The following is a 22,420-nucleotide window of genomic DNA, read 5'->3' as shown; positions in this document are numbered from 1 at the left end:
CCGGTGATGACCGTAGTTTGAGGAGTTCATGTATTCACTATGTGCTAATGCTTTGTTCCGGTTCTCTACTAAAAGGAGGCCTTAATATCCCTTAGTTTCCATTAGGGCCCCGCTGCCACGGGAGGGTAGGACAAAAGATGCCATGCAAGTTCTTTTCCATAAGCACGTATGACTATATTCGGAATAAATGCCTACATTACATTTATGAATTGGAGCTAGTTCTGTGTCACCCTATGTTATGACTGTTACATGTTGAACCGCATCCGACATAATTATCCATGACTGATCCGATGCCTACGAGCTTTCCATATACTGGTTTATGCTTATTTACTTTCTCGTTGCTATTGTTACAATCACTACATAATACCAAAAATATTATTTTGCTTTCATTACTCTTTTGTTATCTTTACCACCACTATCGTATTACTTTGCTACTAAACACTCTGCTGCAGATACTAAGTTTCCAGGTGTGGTTGAATTGACAACTCAGCTGCTAATACTTGAGAATATTCTTTGGCTCCCCTTGTGTCGAATCAATACATTTGGGTTGAATACTCTACCCTCGAAAGCTGTTGCGATCCCCTATACTTGTGGTTTATCATTCACCCTCGGGGCTGAGGGTATGTACCAGTAGCTATGTGTTTGATCTCTCTCTCTCTCTCTCTCTCTCTCTCGTGTTCTTGATATGGCTCGATCTTGATGTATCGCGAGCTTTGCTATTATAGTTGGATCTTATGATGTTTCTCCCCCTCTATCTCCTTGTGATGAATTGAGTTTTCCATTTGAAGTTATCTTATCGGATTGAGTCTTTAAGGATTTGAGAACACTTGATGTATGTCTTGCATGTGCTTATCTGTCATGACAATGGGATATCACGTGATCCACTTGATGTATGTTTTGGTGATCAACTTGAGAGTTCCGTGACCTTGTGAACTTATGCATAGGGGTTGGCACACGATTTTGTCTTGACTCTCCGGTAGAAACTTTGGGGCACTCTTTGAAGTTCTTTGTGTTGGTTGAATAGATTAATATGAGATTGTGTTATGCATATGGTATAACCATACCCACAGATACTTGAGGTGACATTGTAGTATCTATGTGACATTAGGGTTTGGATTGATTTGTGTCTTAAGGTGTTATTCTAGTACAAACTCTAGGATAGATTGAACGGAAAGAATAGCTTCGTGTTATTTTACTACAGACTCTTGAATAGATAGATCAGAAAGAATAACTTTGAGCTGGTTTCGTATCCTACAATAATCTTTTCGTTTGTTCTCCACTATTAGTGACTTTGGAGTGTATCTTTGTTGCATGTTGAGGTATAGTTATATGATCCAATTATGTTATTGTTGAGATAACTTGCACTAGTGAAAGTATGTACCCTAGGCCTTGTTTCCTAGCATTGCAATACCGTTTACGCTCACTTTTACCTCTTGCTACCTTGCTATTTTTATATTTTCAGATTACAAAAACCTTTATTTACCATCCATTGCACTTGTATCACCATCTCTTCGTCGAACTAGAGCACATATACAATTTACCATTGTATTGAGTGTGTTGGGGACACAAGAGACTCTTTGTTATTTGGTTGCAGGGTTGTCTGAGAGAGACCATTTTCATCCTACGTCCCCCACGGATTGATAAACTTTAGGTCATCCACTTGAGTGAAATTTGCTATTGTCCTACAAACCTCTGCACTTGGAGGCCCAACAACGTGTACAAGAAGGTTGTGTAGTAGACATCAACCCCCTCCTTGTAGATGGGATCTAAGGGGGTCGGCCCCCTCTCCCCTTCCCCCTATAAATATTGGGGGGTGGGAGGGCTGCCATACCCTTCCCCTGGCGCAGCCCTCCCCCTCTCCAATATCTCCTCCTCCTCCGTAGTGCTTGGCGAAGCCCTGCCGGAGAACTGCAAGCTCCACCATCACGCCGTCGTGCTGCCGGAGCTCTCCCTCAACTTCTCCTATCCCCTTACTGGATCAAGAAGGACGAGATGTCCTCAGGCTGTACGTGTGTTGACCGCGGAGGCGCTGGATCGGATCTTTCGCGATTTGAATCTCCGCGAGTACGACTCCATCATCCGCGTTCCTTCTAATGCTTCCGCTTAGCGATCTTGAAAGGTATGAAGATGCACTCCCTCTCTCTCGTTGCTAGCATCTCCTAGATTGATCTTGGTGACACGTAGGAAAATTTTAAATTATTGCTACGTTCCCCAACAGTTATTTGGATACAATGATTTTCTATATTTTGGTTGATATATGGAGGCTAATATAATGATCAATTAAACCGACAAGTGGTGGCGGAAGGAGCTTATAAGTGGTAGAAAAAAAGTGGTAACAATGATTCTTGTCGTTCGAAAATAGATGGCACCGTAAAAGATTATCCATCATGGTTTTAACCTCCATGAGTCTATATCATATATATAATTTGTGTAGTCTTATATACAAAATTATTGTACTTGTAGCAACATCAAGAAAATGTGGCTGAGCATATTCGTGGGGCGTTCACTGGTTTGCCACCTAAGAAAAGTTTAAATTATTAATTAGTGCATGATATGTATATATATTTTGTAAAACACGACGAAGCTCATAATTTGAGATCATTTATTTGACATGACACAGCTAGAACAATCAAATCATCACTTGCTAGTGTGTCCATTTTCATGGTACCCTTCCAAAACGTGTGATGAAGAGCTTAGTGAGGAAGTGTATGACCACAGTAAAGATGACCCTATTTAAGAGTCTGCATTATTCTTAGAGAAAGTGGAAGTTGTGATAGAGTGCTAGAATACTCACTTTTTCTTGAATGTAGGGTTTTAGGATTTGAGATATTGGAGGTACCATAAGCTAGATATGTTGTTATTCAATACACTACAAGCTTACTATTATATCATACCCCACATATTATATTCGTCAACTTTGTAAATTGCTCCTGCTTGGAGGTGACGAGGGACTATGGAAGCAGCTTGGTGTTAGTCGTCAGCCAACGGTGTAGGCCCAAGCATCGGGCAACATCGTGCAACAAAGGAGTCCCCCGATTGCAGACGCAGCAGTGGTGTGTTTCCGACTTGACGCCGCATAGTCTAGGCGGAAGCTCGATCGGGTAGCCGCAGCGCGAGTTGTTGGAGTCGTTGCCGGCGTCTGTCCAAAACGGATACCAGATTTCCACGCCGTGGCCACAGTTGTAGGACGGGCATCCGACAGTGTTGTCCAGGATTGTCTGTTATCTCGCCATGATGCCGCCGGCCGTGACAATGATGATGAGGAGAAGAGCCACCATCGTTTTGAGCTGGCTGGAGAGTGCGGTCATTGCTGAGGCTAGTGTGAAGTGAGAGCCGTCGTTTCCGCTCGAAGAGCTGGCTTTATTAGTCTCTCATGAATCATTTCCGCTGGGAGAGCCATCGTCACGCGAATGGAATGTTTCCAGCTTCCGTGAGAGAGGATTTTCTAGCGGCACCGGTTACTATCGAGTAGTGTCATGTCGTACATTTTTGTTGGGGATGTGTGCATGTATTGCCCTGCCATTATTATACCATGCATTGTATGACACATATACATCACACTACTTTCATTATCCATATTTTCAGCTAGCTTTCTTAACCAGCTCTATGACGTATGGGACAGCTAGCGAGGATGCCCCATAATAGAGTGACTAATCGGTATGATTGAAGTAAAAAGGTAGTATTACATCTCACTCATCCATGGTTTCCACTCTGATTACATAGTTTGTATCAATTATATCTTTTGAACAAAATATTTTATTGACAAGCCGTTTGGATATTAGTACTCATAATATTTAAATCCTCAAAACAAGATCCATTTTGGACACGGCTGATTTGTTTTCATATTCAATTTTTTGTTGCATGTTCCTATTTCTTTTTCATTCCGGATATCCGTACTATTTCGCTTCAGTTTTCATTCCTATTATTGGAGTTTTGAAAAAAAAAGTCCACGTCTTTTTGTTAAATTATCTTCCAGGCTGGGCTGAGTTCTAAAAGTGTGTTATTTTCACTTTTTTCTATATGATTTCATTTCTATGTCATTGCATTTTCACGAGTTTTCCTTATTTTTTTGATGCATTCCTTTTTATATGTTTTCGTTGTTTCATTTCATATATCATAAATGTTTCATTATCTTTTTTAAATTTTTTGTATATTTTTATTATTGGTTCACTCCTATTTCATTAATGTATCATCTCGTATATCATATAAGTTCCATTATTGTATCAACATTTGAATTTGAACTTATTGAAAACATGTTCGAGATTGATCTTTCTAAAGATTTAAATGCCAGGAATCCAAATCTGCAAACAGATTGTGAATTGGACCATGTTCAGAAAGTAAAAAGTGTTTCAAAGTGTAGAATCAAACTAAAAAAATGGGTGAATGGATCGTGGAGTGAAAGAATAAAGTATAGTTGGTGGAATAAAGTCCGGCTGCTAAACAATGGCTGGACATAGAAAAAAAGGGAGAAATCACTTGTGATAAAGGAAATGAGTGAAATACTTTGCATCTGATATATATACGCACACATCTCCAAACGATAACCCAGTAGAGGCCGGTTACGCTCCAACCTGTGGTTGGATGGTTAGAGGGACTGTGGTATCCCTAGTCCACCAGGGTTCAAATCCCGGTGCTCGCATTTATTCCTACATTTATTTCAGGATTTCCGGCGATGAGCATTCAGTGGGAGGAGACGTTCCCGTCGACGACGAGGTGCCTACGGTGACTTCATAAATTTCAAGATGATATGCCGGCTCAGTCTTTCGGAGGTGCTCATAGGGGTAGGTGTGCTTGTGTGCGTTCATAGGGGTGAGTGTATGCACGTGTATATGAGCGCTTGTGTCTATACTGATGTTCAAAAAAAGGCCGGTTTCGCTAGAATTTTGTTTCGCCAACTTCCGCGGGTTCAAGAACAGATGTTGGACACGACACAATTGCTGTTCCGTGCGGAAAAGAAAGATAGGTGGGTTGCGGCGGGAAGGCAGCTGCACAGAGCGCCAGCTCGAGCACACTAAACCAAGAGAAGATGTGACCGCTCATTGGAACCGGCATTGAATCCCCTCGCCGACTGAGAGCGATGCCCGTGCCGCGTCCCTAGTATCTGCGCATGTTCAATGCAGGAGAGACATTTATTGTTTCCTCAACGAGACGATCTCATATTGAAGTGCCGACACCAGAGATCTGTTATCGTTGTCCGCCCAAGAGGACACAGACGGCGAATCAACCTCTCTAGAGATGGCCGCTGCCAAAAATATCGGGAGTTGGCTGCGTTGGTGGGATGACGAGAGTGTCGGCCCCTCCATTTTCATTGTGGACGTCACGTCCACCAGCGACGGATAGGTTGCGGACTCCACCGAGGATGAGTAGGGCTTGAGAGGCGGCAAGGGCTTGTGTCCCAAGTGGGTAGGTCCGTCTCCCATTCTACTCTTTCTCGCCGGTGACCACACCTTCACTTCACGTGTCTTATCGCTGCCGCTCATGGGACGACAGATAGAGGATGCGGTCACCGAAAGGGAACAACAAGGACTGGGACAGTGGACGCCGTCGTACTCTAGGTTTAGGTCCGGTCCCCTTTTGTCAAAACTGTCCAAAATGTAAGAAATGTGCTCCGGTTTGTATGAAAATCATCTGGTTTGCACAAGTTTCGTCGGGTTAGTTGAAATGCGGTTTGAAATGTATGCAAATAGAATTGGATAGACGGCTCCCCATCCGTGTCCACGAACTAGTCCCCTGTCCGCAGAAGGATGCGATATCCGGTTTGCGTGTCAGCGTTGGAAATGCCCTAACCAAATCTTTAGAGTACTCTTTAATCGGCTTTATTATATCCACAGGCAAATCATTGTGGTAAAAGTAAAAAAGTAGTTAGTGAAAAATGAAGAACAGCTGAAGGTGAAAGCTAAAAAGAGAAAAAACTTTCCTCAAAAAAGAAATGAAGAGAAATCTGAATCTATGCCATCAGATTGTCCTTCATAATATCCCAGCCGTTCACTGAACTGTTATAATGTGCTACAAATCTGACCACTGCTGTCGCAAGTGTTGAATTCTTGGGTAGATTCATACATGGTAGTCTTGGATCCTGACGAGAAAGCCCGGTGCAGCTTGGCCATGGTACGCTTCAGGGAAAATAATCCTATACGACCGGGTCGTACAGACCCAAACCGGAGACCCGCATCCCCGCATGACATCTGGCAACCCAAAATTCAGTAGAAGAATAAATGCATTTGTTCAGATTCACAAGGAAACTTGCCGCCGTCCGACGGGTGCTTGCAGCCTGAGACTGCGTCGGTGGTGCCGCAAGTGATGGCGCCGAGGAGCATCTCCATGGCCGGCGGGGATAAGCAGGTGGGGCATGCCGCGAGCTGGGCCTCACAAGACTTGGCTGTTTCCGAAAGGCATGGAGCACCACGGGTATGAGAGATTCCGACCAACATGGCCGTTTCCAAGGTCGACGGGCGTGTCCATGGCCAGATCTGGCGAGCAACAAGGAGGCGGCGAGCCGGGCCGCCAGGAATGTGGTAATTGCCAGTGGGGATGGTGCGCGCCGAGCAAGGGAGTTGGTCCTGATGTAGAGGAACACGCCGGCGGTGATTTGGCGAGCAGCCCGGGCGGATCAGACCGGGCCGACGGCGGCTGGACAAGTCGAAGAACACTAGCCACAAAAATCAGAATAGGTAGAAGGATCGATGGGATGCTTTGAGATTCGGTTTGCCAGTTGTCACACATGGAAGAGGGTCTCCAGTTTAGGTCCACACAGCCTTCACTCACAACAGGCTGTCCTGGCCCTGTGTTCATCATCAAGCAGCAAAACAAATTAGAGAACTGAAACTAACCCTCCCTAGTTATTGACATGGTTTGTAATCACGTTGATGAGAGCACAACAAAATGGTGAGCTGATCTATATGTTACCATGAGGCAGGTTCCAAGATTGGTGTCGCAGAAGCCGTAGTCATGGGGGCAGCAACTGTAGTTGTCGTCGCAGCAGGTGGTGCCTTGGAGCGGGCAGCTGGTCCAGGTGAAGCACTCGTCGCCCTGCCGGTAGATGCAGCAGCAGGTCCAGGTGAAGCACTCGTTGCCCTGCCGGTAGATGCAGCAGCAAGTCGTGCCCCCCTCTGGGCACGAGTAATTGTCGTCACAGACGGTAGGTTCCGGGGTGGGAGTCGACGGCTCCGTCACAGCTGCCCGCACCGACAGCAGCAGCAACGCCGCCACGAGAGACGTCATCAAGCTCCCCAAGTTGGACCACTTCCGGACGATCCATATTCACTACACATAGCTTTGACATATATGTATTTGTAAGTCTCAAAATCCAACATTCCCTGAACATTTTTTGTTTCATTTTAGGATTTTAGCAGTTCCAGGTGGGAGACGACGGCTCAGCCAAACAGACAAGACAGTTCTCATCGACAGCAGCAGCAGCGCCGCCTCCGCCACCATAGACAAGACAGGTCATCTGTGAACTCTCCCACCTCCCGGTACGTGTAAACATATCATCTCCCCATGTGTGTGCACGCTCATCTTACGTCGCAACGACGGGTTGTTGACTTGCTTCTGTTAGTGGAGCAGTATCCCATTCCCATCACGCATGTTTTTCCACACGTGAACAGGGTTGACCTACGCCTGTTGCTCCGTTCCAACATGTAAACTAGCCCACTCAAGTCAAACGGTTTGGAATTTTAGGTGCCATTTCTATCAAACCATGGCTAAGCTCTACCCAAAATCTAGCGCCATTTCGCTGTTGATACGAGTGATGCCATGTGGATGTAACATGCACGCCAACGTAAGAGGAAGGACAACGAAGAGTGGATTGACCGGCTCCCACCAAGACATCAATACGAGTAACAACCGAACTGTACATGTCTCAGGCTATTCTCATTTCTTACCCGAACTGGCATCATAAGGTGTCAACAAACTAAATAGGTTCCAAGTTAACTTCCAATCACAGACAAGATCAACAAATGACTGGTACAAATGAAGCATCTAAAAAGATAACCACAGACGGATAACGCGACACCAGCGTTCTTTATCAGCATACACTAGGCACAAATAACTGACACACTTACTCAATACCCGCTGATCGACACGAAATCATCGTCGTCCAGAACCCGGGCCTCCTTCTGTCCCACAAAGTTCTCCCACCCGATGGCTTTGATAATCTGGACAAACCCAACCCTCTTCTCAGGAGGGAGGGGAGTGTATGGCAACCTGAAAACAGGCCGCACTACACCGAGCTAGTCTAGGGCAGTGTTGAGAACAATCGGGTTATGCTCGCAGAAGAACCATTTCATCAGAGGTAGTAGCTTCTCGTTTAGTGCCGCGTTCTCCCCTTCAAACATGAGGTTGTGCATGAGACCACGGACGAGGTTAGTTGCTACAGAAATGACTCCAGTAGCGTCGTATTTCCACCTTGAGTTGTCATTGTTGCCTCTCCATATTGTTGTGCCTTTGTCACTGTAGCAGTTAACCCGCGCATGTCCAACACATTCTTTTTTCTTTCAAGAATACACATAAGCATGTGTATCATCTTTTATTGAAGAAAGGGTTGAAGAAACCCAACCACCAAGAATACAAAGTGACCTTACGGTTGTCCATGGTTGCAAAACAAGATGACTACTCAATTGTATCCCACCTAATGCACCTAAAAGGTTCTTGGAAGAAATGTTGCAGGACCCCTTTGATCAGCCCTACCGTGGACCATGCTTTACCCTCCTCGGTGATCTTGTGAACCAGGAGTTGCACATTGGGTGCCATTCTCAAAGACGATGGCGTTGTGATGCTTCCTCTTCCTGATTCCGGGCTTTGATGCGTTGCACCACTCCACGAGCTCGTCCGTATGCCTTGGAGGCATGAATCCATTCTGCCAGGACACAACCACCCCTTGCCAAATGGAGAGCGCAAAGACGCATGATACCAGCAAGTGGTTCATGGTTTCTAGATCAAAAGGTGCAAAGGAACCACTTGGGCACCAACAAATGTCTGTTGAGAAATGAAGCGTCTAAAACAATAACGGCAATGGACAGTGTGACGCTACTGCGTGCCGCCGTTCGTCAACTAACACCGGGGCACAAAGAAGTTACTTGTTCGATACCTGCTGATCAACACGAAATCATCGTCATCCAGAACCCATGCCTCCTTGTGTCCAACAAAGATTTCTCATCCGATAGCTTCCGCACTCCGGACAAACTCCACCCTCTCTTCAAGAGGAAGGGGAGTGTATGGTAACCTGAAAACTAGCCTCACCACACCGAGCGGGTCTAGGGCGGTGTTGAGACCGATCGGATTTGGCTCGTAGAGAATAACCATTTCATAAGACGCATCAGCTTCTCATTTTGTGTCGCATTCTCCCTTCAAACATCAGAGGCATCATAACTATGTGCCGTGATATTGTGTTCGATGTCATCATCCATCAAATGGAGATCGTCGCCGCGGTCCGCCTCACCGCCGCTATCTTCAACAAACGGATCGCCATACCCCCCCCCCCCCCCCCCCCCCCGTCGGTTCTTATGGTCAAGCTGAAACATGTGGATCCTATTCCATGCGTAACGCGGCCAATTTCAATGAATGAACACCCCCGCTCACACATAGACCGGGCCAACAAAGAGAGAGCTTGTGTGTTTTTTGTTTCTTTCGTCTCTTTTCCTTATGTTATTTTTCCTTTTTAATATTTTTGTGAATCTTTTTTACTTTTTATTAATTTGTTTCAAAATTGATGAAAACTTAAAAAAATAGATATTTTTTATTTATGATTTTATTGATTGTGATTTTTCAAATTTTGCAAGTATTTAATTTATTTTGTAGGATCTTATAAATTAAAGGAATTTTAAAAATTCACGAATGTTTTTTAGAAATTGCAAACTTTTTGTAAATTGTGACCATTTTTAGATTTGCCAATATACTTTTAAACTAAGGAATACTTTTAAAATTTGCGAACACATTTTTCAACTCAGGAATATTTTGTAAATCACGAACATTTTTAGAAAATTCACTGCCATTTTTGGAAATTTGTAAAGATTTATTTAATATTTCAGGAAACTATTTTAAGTAAATTTGTGAACATTTTTATGAAATAGGATGAGTCATCAACGTGGCATATGGCATAAGCATCTCCAAAGGCAATGACTATACATACGTCACCAAATGTTCACCACCCGCAAAAAAACAAAAACAAAATGTTCACTTACACGTACGGATGCAGTGGCGGAGCTTGGGCTGAATTTGTGGAGGGGCGAATGGGCTGGAGGGGCAAGAAACATGCTTTTAGGCTGATTTTAATTGGATATATGGGCTGAATACTAGAGGATATTTGCTAACTTTCTTATGGACTGGGGGGGCAATGGCCCAGGTTGCTCTCCACAAAGCTCCGCCACTGTACGGATGTGTCCTCCGAAATCGAGTCATGCGGACACCATCCAACCATATCCCTCATACAAGGCGGAGACCGAGTCGTGCAATGTTGATTCATACTAGTTCATAGGTTAGATATCAAGCCGGGAGGATGCCATCCAATGGACACCGAGTATTTCTATGTTGATTCATACGAGTTCGCAGGTCTTTTACCATGAAAAAGATCCCTAAAGAACTAAAAACTACTATAATAAATCCTACTCCTCCCAGTCGGAGGTGAGGTTGCCGACCCCCACGCTGGTGCCGGCAGCCTCGACATTGTTGGCGGCCAACACGAACTAGTCGGAGCCGCCGACGTGTACATATTTGGCACCGTTGTCGTTCGTCTTTCTAGGCCTCGAGGACTGCGAAGAGGAGTACATGTCGCACCTTGTCAATGCGGACCAGACAATGCTCGAAGTGGAGTGTGATGGCACTTTACATGGATGTGTAGACTGTCCCATTCATGCCGATGAGCTCTGGCACATCAACGAGTGCCGCGACGGCAATACCATCCGCGCCCTCCGCATCCGGTTGTACCACAACCATGCGGTGCTCCTTCACAAGTGCCATGGAGAAGATGTCGCCTAGACCGCCAGCCGAAGCCGTGGCGTCAATGACCAACGCCTCCTCTTCCTGCTCCGTGACCTCCACCATGGCCATGTGGTTGCCCTCCTCCTCCTTCTCCTAGCTTGGAGGTTGCCCGTCACAATGCAAGCCTTGCGTCGGCCGTCTGCGGAGTGCAGACATCAACATCTTGTAATAGGTGATCTAGGACCGTACTGTAGCAATGAGGAATGGCTGATGATGAACAAGGGGGGCTTGAACAGCGTCAAAGGGATGTGAAGAAAATGGGAAGAATGGGAGGCAGGGTTTGGGAGTGGTCGGCTGTCTGTTTAAATAGTTGGATAGGCTTCTCGGGTGGCTCACCAACTGCCCGGCCATGAATGCATCACGGCCGGTAGTTAGTGTGAATGCGAATAGGCGTACCGGTGTGAATGTTGCGACGATTTTGAACACGAAGATGGTTTTGGGTTGGATCTGGATTGTCGTACGCCAACGTGATGGACGTACGGACTCCCCAAGACCGCTCCAAGATTGATCAATTTGATCAAATGTGTGAATCTAAAGTTTGTTAGTTCTTTTAAACAGGCTGTATATTTAATCATTTTGATTTTCAAGAGCTATAACTACTAGTCGTCAACCCGTGCGAATGCACGGGCTAGTGTATATTCTGTGCTGCTTTTTGTTTTGTTTGAAAGAAAAATTGTATTTATTTTGTACTGGGTACTCTTTGATATTTTCATTCATGAATTTCACTTGTTCACACATGCAAATTTTAATATTTATATGTATATACTATATTGCAAAAATATATGTGCAAATTCAGCAATATACAACATTTGATTAAATGAACTGATTTGCTATAATATATCTATAACACTGTGTATATCATACTATCTATTTCAACAAAGAGTGGAAAATAAATATTTTACTTTGGATTCATAGAGCTATAAATATATGCATCGGCAATAGCATTTTAGTAAGCCATATATATTGAAAACTATTATCCTAGCTATTGAAAGGAAAAGACGTATAATTATATGCCTTAGCATTTGGATCAATAGTAATTTTCTCATATAAAAGAAGCCCAGCTAGGACTATGTTTTGTTTATGTTGTGGTACAAATTTCTTCAGTACTTAAAGACTTCACTTACAATTCATATTGCTTATTATTTATAAATTTTAACTCATCATTTTTCTGAATAACTATTTTTGATGGAGATGTGCAGGTCACTCGATTGAATACAAATTGCATATCAGAGTCTGTGATAATAGCTACACCTAACTCCAGACCAATTAGTTCTACTCATATAAATAAGAGACTGAGGAAATTCCATATAGCAATCAAGCCCACTGAATATCGCTAACTAACTTAATTAATCATCATGTATAACATATAGTGGTTAATTTATATTGTGATCTTCATATAAACACTGCCAGATTCAAAGTCTTTAGATAGAATAGGGGCAACTATACGTATATATGTATCCTTATGTGCTTCCTCTGAATATATATACCTCATGAACAGTGATTACCTAAAAGGAGAGAGCTTCCACAGAATAATAAGTAAGGAAAATTCGCTCTGCAATCAACTTGAAAATAAAATAAAACATATTTTATGGGTTGCCGCCACTATCCATAGAATATTTCATATAAACCTTTCCTGGTTTATGGGTAATCGTCCCCACAAATGCTGTAGTTTAGTTGTTTGTAAATATATAAGCAAATGGAGTTGAGATACTGATCTGAATATTCATACTACAAACAACATATAAACATATATATCTATATGACTCCATAAGAAAATGAAATGAAAAAAATATCACCTACCATACTGAACTTCCAGTTGTTCTGATGTGGATTCGGCACCATTTCATCTAGCAAAATAAATATGATAATGCCAATAGTAGCCCCTCAATGCTCAAGCCACAAACATTGGAATCCTTCCCACGACTTCTTGTTTCCTTACGAAACCAAGAACCAATTGGAGTAGTAAGAATAGTTCAGTACGTTTTATCGGTGAAGCCATGGCAATACATACCACATACTCTTTTCATCTATGATATGTGATGGTCACGTATGATACTTCCATTTGCACATAGTTCTCTCCCTCAAACAAATTTGACACATGATTGTGTAATTACAGTTTTATTTGCTCTGCATACTCAGTAAAACAGCATGCAATTCAAGGGTAGAATTTACAACCACAGGAACTTATTCGAGTGCCTAGTGGGAAAATTGTAATAGAACCTGAGAACACATCGATTAGGTAGTCGAGATTATAAACCGAAAGAAGGAACAATGTATTAGCAACAAAGGTTATTTAGCAGTAAGAAAATAATAGCCCTGACACAAAGAATTAATCACAATCTTTATATATGTGAGCGAATGACCATGAACATGAGCACAGGCATTAAACAACCAAGGGGGCAGAAGGACCAGCAAAAAGAAAACGTATTTACCTGATGTAGAGGCTATGCTGATTGCATTATCTAGTACACCCTGGTCCATGAAAAATTGTTGATATAATTGCTAACAGAATAACCAGTGATCAGAAAAATAAATGTTTCATTGAGTCTACTTAATATTAATTGCATAGTAAAAAATATCCAATCAGGTAAGGAGGCAGTAGAACATCGTCTTCAGGGGTAAGGCAAGGAGAGCAGCGATTATCTGTGCTAGCAATTGGAGCGATGACAATGACAACACTGTCAGCAAGATCTTGCGACCTTAGCTTCTTGGCCTGGAAGTGGTTCAGTTTCGCCAAACAACAAAAGAACAACACAAATGGAAAGTCGTACAACTCAACCATTCCCTTCAGCTAGCTTAAATATTGTGTGCTACCATTTTAAAATTTAACTATCAGATCAACCAAGAAAAGATATAGTCTATTAGGTGTTGATTTTTTAGAAAGTTAGAAACTTATATTGCTCAGATAAGCAGCAGTAGAGTTAAAATTTGTCCCCTTTTTAGGCCAAAATATTAACGAACACATGACTATCAAGACGTGACTAATAACAAAATTAACAACTAAAGAGAAAAAATGATACCAGGAGTGTTGTGGACCAATCGTTCATCATTAGCTGCTGGATGTACGCGATCGTGCATCATTAGCTGCCTAATGTACGTCATGTGATGCTACACATCATACGGCGTCGGCCGGCCCCTGTGCATATTCTATCCTCCTCGCTGTAATGCCCTTCCCTTCTTTTCCTGTAAAAAGATAAATAGGATGCTAGTAAGTAACTGTAGCTAAAGTATTAAGCCATAAGTGACACATATAGCAAAATACGTGGGCATAGTTTGTATGGGTCACATTAGGGAAGATCACAAAGCAACATAGCTAGTTAACAAGGAATCAAATCTGGAAAATATAGCCATGTTAAAAACGAACTATCAGGCACACACAGTAACCTTTTTTAGAATAGTACAATGATGGACAGAACTGCAATTAGCAATACGTAAGGGACTTCAAGACAAATATATGGCTAACCTGAATATTATCTCTTATAAAAGAGTGCCTTTGATCTGTCTATGAGATAATTCCCTTTCTCAGTTTTTCTAAAAGCACATGATTTCTGTGTATGAGATAATTCCCTTTCTCAGTTTCTCTAAGAACACATGTTTTAGGAGCGTAGGCATAGCTACTTGTACCAAGGTAGTAGAAACAACACACCTAAAACACACTGAAATTGATATGTATATGAATATATCTCCCTGGATACCGTGATTTTTTGCAAGTTGATTGAACCACAAACTTGATAATTGTTCTAAAGAAAGCTCAATAGACCCTTTCACTTCAGTTTAAAATTCAGAAACTTAACAATTCGTCAAACACCAAGACTCCATGGGCTCACACCAAGACATGGGGAGGAAATAGACTGGTTAGCGAATCATTTGAACAATTATAAATAAGATGCATAGGGGCTTAGATTATCACATACCTGTGCTAACCATGTCCATGCCTGAAGAAGTCGTTCAAAGTGGATGAGGTCAAAATTCTGAGGTTTGTGGGGCTTAGATTACCACATACCTGTGCTAACAATGTCCATGAACAATTATAAAAATGTTAGATGTCTCCTTGATGCCTTGTTTGATCTTCATGCTGACCCTGACCTTTCCCTCACGGCCATGGATCCTATTTGCTGCTTTCTCATTATCCGCGGTCCAGATGATAGCGTGGGAGACAGTTGACGCCGTAGTGGGCGGAAGCAAAGAGTGATGGCTTGAGCATTCTGGCTAGATCGCGGATGGTCAGATCCCGGAGCATATGGTCTCAACGGTGGAGGCTTGAACCTGGAGAGGTGGCGGCGGCGGAGTCAGGTAAGGAGCGAGCTGGTGAGAAGAGGAAGGGGTAAGCTATCGGCCAGAATATTTATTTTCCCGAAATTTTTATTATTGATAATTAATATTTCAGTAATTCTGAAACTAAGAAACACTAATGAGAAATTTGAAAAATAGGAAGGACGCTAGGAATAATAACGTCCAGAGCTGGACGCCAATACCAACAACGTCCAAAGCTGGACGCTCTTATAAACAGCGTTCACTGTGTTTGGTTCGACCAGACCCTGTCCGGCTATCTCCGGCCTTCGACTTGTACCCTTAGCAACTTCCGCAGGACCAAAGCTAGACTCCGCCACCTCTAGCCCGCCGAAAATGGCACTCTAGCAATGCACCACCCTCATTTCACTCCTTGTTATCCCTCTTTGCCAATTCCCATCGTCGTGCCTTGCTCGCAATGGTGATCCGCTAAACCCCCGTTGCTGCCGGGGCCATGGATGTCCATCTCCGACAGCCATATCCTCCTCAGCAAGGACCGCCCCAACCTCTTCCCTATTACGCTCGGAGCCATCTCTAGCAACACTAACTACTAACATGTCAGCGTGAGCCCTCTCTCCACCCTTTTCGCTCTCCTACACTAGGCATGCGTAACCGTGTGAGTGGATGCGTTGTGAATTTGTGCGTGAATATCTGTGCATGTTGGCATGAACTCGAGTTGTTTTCTACTGAAAAAGGCTCACACCCCACTTTATAGATAACGCAACGATCATACAACTCGACACCACACCATATACACCCGAGACAGGATATAACAATGCAAAATAACAGCGACACCACCACAACCCACTCCAAGATCACAACAAGAATACAAAGAGTGTCCTGCAAGAAGCGGTCGGAGTACTCCACCATGACAGAGGTGTCACAAAGAGACGACGTTGCACCCGATGAATCATGGACTCCAAGACGGTTCCTTCAGGAAGGGCACGACACCGGAGCACCGCCACCGATGATTCAAAAAAAATCATGGGTTTCGCGAGCAAACCGAAGGAGGAGAGTAGCCGCAACGCCGCCTTCACGAAGGCAACCACGTCTACAGTTGGCGCTGCCATTGGCCTGGTGCAAGCCAAACAAGGATTACCCTATCGCACGCACTCTCCGTCTCCGAGACCACTATTGGTCGCTAAACACCGGACACCATGCCACCCGGACGCCCATGGCAGGGGTAGCCGCCCGCAGCCAGCTCCACCCATGACCCACGCCGCCGCACCTAGCAACCTGTGTCGGTCGCAGCCTGCGCTGCCCGTGCCACCATGCCGCCCGTCACACCACCGCCACAACACCATCTGTAACCGCTTCGGCGCACCAGCATGCCCGTTTTCCAATGCGGTGTCCATGCCTGCTCGATCTGGCCCAGGCCTGACCTCCTGTGCATGGAAGACAAAACTTCCCCGTCACCGCCTACGCCGACCGGGCTTCGCCCGACCACGCCCTTTGTCAACGATTAGGGAGGAGGGAGAGTGGGAGGGGGAACCCCGACGACGGTGGCTAGGGTTACCCTCGATAGCTCACGGGAGCGACGCAGAAGGGAGAGGGGAAAGAGGGGAGGCCTCCTGACTAGCTCACCACTCGAGTTGTTTTCTTAGTAGCAAGGAGTGTACCGGAGCACACTGTCCATGGTTGAATTGCTGGAAGCTTTCGCCCTCAAGGCAGCCCAGAAAGCAATCACGGCTTAGGTGTAGAATGCACAATTAGACTTTCTTGCGACAATTTTAGTAGCTAATGAATTAGAAATACATACATTCATGTGCGTTAAGACTATTTCTCCTCTAATTTGGCAAAAGCAAACTGGTCTAGAATGGAACAAATGGGCATTTCAGTGATTTGTTATCGATGCCTCACAACCATCACAAAAAAACCAAAGCTCACATATTAAATCTATTAGAGGAAATACTCTCAATATAGTTAAAACAAGAGCACCTGATCGAACCACATAACTGGACGCTGTTTATAACAGCGTCTAGCCCTGGACATCATTCGCAATAGCGTCCAGTCTGGACGCCGTTGTCAATAGCGTCCTTCCTATTTTTCAAATTTCGGCACAACCATGATCAATTTTCTAATTGCTGCGGTACTAATTACTAGTAATAAAAAATCGGTTTATTTTCTATCTATAGCATGGGCATGGAAAGATTTTTTGCTACGCGAGGACTCTAGAGTCACGTAGAATTACGACTGGATAAACATCAATGTTGTATTGCACGGTTAGATTACTACTACAACATGCTGAATCAGACGCATTATAACCTATTTTAAACTCAGGAAAAAATTAGGGCGAAAGAAGTCATGTGGGTTAATCTCCACCGTAATAAATCGGTCCCACCAAATTAACGGCTCCTAATTTCTAATTAACGTGAGAATTTTTAGGGAGTCTGTGATTATTATAAGTATAGATAGATATAGATATAGATAGATAGATAGATATAGATTTAGATTAGTCAAGTGAATACAATGTCATTTTTTTTCATTATGGTTTTTACCTCTATGTTACTATATAACACATAGTACACTATATGAGTTTTTATATGGACGCGGATTTGGTGAACATGGTTCACGCGCACCCCTTATGGATAGTAAATTCATAAAAAATACTAGAAGAAAACAAAAAATATCTGAATATTTTTTGTAACATACTTATTCAACCGATATACCCATGCATGAAGTTTCGCAAAGAAATTACATCCTTATTATTTTGGGTAAAAATGACAAAATCGAAGCTATATTAATAAACACTATTTAATGAGCAGTAAGGTCCCAATTGTATTTCCTTCACTAAGAATACCACTGGTGTCAATACTTCATGAAACTTCACACGTTAGTAGAATGGTCGACCAAGCTTGTTACCCCAAAAATTTAGATTTTTTTTCAATTATAGTATATTTTTTCAATTTACTATTCACGTGGGTGGGCATGGAACTATGTTCACCTTTATATTTTGGTTTTTATATCTATTAAATAATCAATTATATATGAAAACACTAATAAAATCTTGCCACACAAATTTGTGCAACACCCTCTAGTTTGTTACGTATAAAAGCTTAAACTATTAATTGGTGGACGCTTTAATATCACTTTGTTAAAACGTGAGAAAAGTTCATAATTGGAGATTACTTATTGGGAAATGGATCATCAGTTTTATCACTTATTTGATAGAACACTATGACTCAACTAGAACAACAAAATCTTCACGAAAATGCGTTTGCACCCCATTTTGTGTGACACCTTCTAAAACGTGTGATGCCAAAATGAGTGAAAAATTGTGTGACTGCATGAAGCATGGCACTATTTAATAGCCTGCAAAGTTCTTAGACAAAGGAGCAGTCATGATAAGAATATCAAAAGACTCACTGCTTCTTCAGTAGGATTTTATTAGGATATTGGAGGTACCAAAGACAATATATGATGCCCGTTTATGTATTTACAACCGAGCTTCACTCGCGGCCGCATTAGTAAACATCTCCTAGCAATTTTATATGTTTAAGTCTGAGTCTGGGTGGACCATACAGAGTCCGCCTCGTCCATGGCAGATTGGTGAGAGTTTGCGAAGAAACTTGATATCCGGCGAGGATTTGACTCTCATCTGATGGCATTTGTGGAAACAGTGCAACGCGAGAGTGTTCTTCTGCTAGCGGACTGGAGCTCAAAGCGTTGCGGAGTGTCCGGAGGACTGGTCCCGCCAAGAGTGCATGACCATTGGGTTTAGAGCCTAGAACGAAACTCCATGAGTTCGTCAGTACGCAAGTGTGTGGAACGTGTGTCCTGCATGGCCAGCCGCTAGCCCGGCGTCGGCATCCCAAGACTCCCGGAGTGGACTACTGAAGCGCCCGCTGAATCACTTCCTGCCCACTGTTAGTAATAATTAACTAGATCGGGGCGCGAGGGTGCCGGTCCAACTGATATGACCAAGCAGTGGAGATCAAGCCGCATGATGCATTCGTAGGATAGCAAGTTTAGCACATGTAACAGAACAACTTAATCAAGGAGGTGCTACTTGCCGAAACCCAACTCCCACATTTGTGTGTTTATTAAAGATGGAAATGCCGAGAGTATATCAAGGAATTAATCAAAAAAGGCTCAATGATCAAACCCCTGATATAGCTCTTTTTCGATTAACATCCGATATTACTCAATATACCCCAAGATGGAAATATATCTGATATTACTCAAAGAGTAGGTGATGGTAGATACTCACTACAGTAATCACCCGTAAAATATCTAAAAAAATGGCCCTATCTACATGCCATTGGCGCATTTGTTATGCAATGTGACATGAAATACCTAAGCAAGGGTTGGTATCATAGAAACCAAAAGCAGGCCATAGTATTAGTGCCAGATAACTTATGTACACTGTTTTTCATACTGCACAATAGTAAACTACATGGTTGACTATTGGATATATAACTTTGTCCACACGCCTTCATCCGATTTGCTCGATATATAACTTTGTCCACACTCCTTCATTTGATTTGCTTGCATGTTGTGACACACAGATCTGCTAAAGGACATATCATGTTAGGCAAACTATTTAAACAGTGCATCTCATGGACAGGGAAAAAAATAATTTGGTCTATATGAAGGAGAATCACTCTGGATAATATACAATGATCTGGATACAGTGTAGCCTCTTTAACATAAAATAATATAAAAGATAAAATTAAAATTATTTTATCTTAGTATTCTACATGGCCTACAATGGGCAACAGATAAGAATCACAAACCTATGGTGACACAAGAAGCCTCCGAAGCAAAAAAGGCGGCTCAGCGGTGACTTGAAAGGTGAGAGAGGTGGCACGCTGGCCTACATCTCCTCAAACTCTGCGTGGTGCCTATCAATAAGGTAAGAGTCCATGAAACCACACATAATTATTTTTGCTTGCGAAGTGACAACATAAATAACCATGGGATCTTATTTTCTAGAAAAGGATCAACAATTAGAATGCTAGATCTTGGCAACAACAACATAATGCATATTTCCATATCAGAGACATAAATTTCTTAATTCTGAAACAATGCGCTTCTAAAATCTTCTATCTATCAACGACATAGTATCAGTGGTTGTCCTTTCAGCAACATAAACAAAGCAACATAAACAATTAGAGACATGCAACAATGGTACAGACACATGATACAGTAAAAGCATAGAAAAGAAATCAATCTGAATCACAGAGCGAAGGTAGAGAAACCTCACCGACTGAGGTAGGTATACATGTGCTGAACTCAACCTGGACAGAGACACAACCAATAGAAACTCAACATAAGTTAGTTTTCATGAGAAACACAACCAATAAAAGCTAAATAAAGCAATAGAAGGAACCAATATATAACTTTATCGGTACCCAGCATATATGGTTCAATTCTCTTTCAACTAATATATATATATATATATATATATATATATATATATATATATATATATATATATATATATATATATATATATATATATATATATATATATATATATATATATATGCAAAGGTGAGTCTGGTTACCTTGCATTAATTTAACAGAATGAATTTTGCTTCCCACGGAAACACAAATATGAACATATTTAGTGCAAGTCCAGTGCATGATTCATTTTTTTTTTGAACAAAATGTATATGCAAAGGTGAGTCTGGTTATCTTGCAGTACTTTAACAGAAATATTTTTGGCGTCGTACTGATATGTGAACATGAACATGTACTACTTAAAAAAACAGATAATCTGGAATCGAATATCAGTTACCAAAAAAAATGCTTCCAATTGGAACACAAACATGAACATATTTAGTGCAAGTTCAGAAAACGATTCAAGTTCTTTCAACAAACACAGATGCAAAGGTGAGTCTGGTTATCATTCAGTAAGTTAACAAAAATATAAGCTCAGTTGGCAACTCTCTCTGAAAAAATCATGCAGCAGCAATAGTGACAACAAAGCAACTAACTATATGAAGGTCATATAAAAAACAGACTTTAAATCATCACACTGTCTGGATCAAAAATAGAAGTTGCAGAATATATAATGCGTAGAGCTACACACAGCACAAGTTATCTCTTAGTTACAACTTTTTCTAAGCACTATTATCTCTGAATGCCTAGTTGTTGGCTGCAGTACAGATAAAGCTCGACAAGTATGGAATGCACATGGTACTGATCTGCTGATAACTACAAGGAAGTTAAGTAAGTGGCTTGCCTGTAGACGACTTGCAACATTTTCCCTAGTGAGTTTCTCAACATTCATGAGCTCAAGTATCCTTTTCGGCACACCTTCTGCATAAACATGAAAGAATAATGAGCAACAAAGTTGCTCCAGAAAAAAGTAGTTACAGAGAAGGAAGGTACTGGTAAGTTCTTACTGTCAATTCCAAGATGGTTGACAGCAGAGATGAATTTTCTATATAATTCAACGGACCAAACAACATGCTGCCAGATATTCCTAAGCTCCTCGATGTGAATGGGTTTTAGGAGATAGATGCAGGCACCATGAGTTATCTCCTTCATTACAGTTTTTGTCTCTCCATTCACAGATAACACTACATGGAAAATAATTGGTTAGCACTGACATTTTTGCCTCCTCAATCAGAAGTACAAACCATAAGATTCGCTGTGCTGAATTGACATTTTGCATATAAAAGAATATACATCCAGCAACATTATATAAGTATACCCCCTAGGCTCCTATTACCAAGACCAGTAAGAAAATCGTGCGGCTATGAGATGGATAAATTTTTGGAACTTACTGATGACGGGGAGGTCCATTTCAAGCCCTACAAGCTCAAGAAGCTTAACGCCATCCATGTCTAGCATGTGGGCACCACTGATAACCAGATCAAGCATGTCCCTGTTTTCCCGCGGCATCCTCAGCGCGATAACAGCCTGATTCGTCGCCGTCACTGGAAACACAACATGTTATTCTTCCAAACTGGGTAACAATACAACAAAAGGGAAATGGTCCTATGAATTTTCCATGATAAAAACCCGATCCCGCGTGCATCTATGTTATAAAAACGGAATCATAAATTCAGGTCATGCAATATAATGAATCTATCCATTTTTTTTTTAGAAAAGGAGGATGACCCCCGGCCTCTCCATCTGGGAGATGCATACGGCCACTTTATTGATTATTCTCGATAACCATACAAAGTATTACAACAATGTG

Source organism: Triticum aestivum, chromosome 2A (genome assembly GCF_018294505.1).
Source record: "Triticum aestivum cultivar Chinese Spring chromosome 2A, IWGSC CS RefSeq v2.1, whole genome shotgun sequence".
Taxonomy (NCBI): Eukaryota; Viridiplantae; Streptophyta; class Magnoliopsida; order Poales; family Poaceae; genus Triticum; species Triticum aestivum.
Note: the sequence above shows the minus strand (reverse complement) of the source record.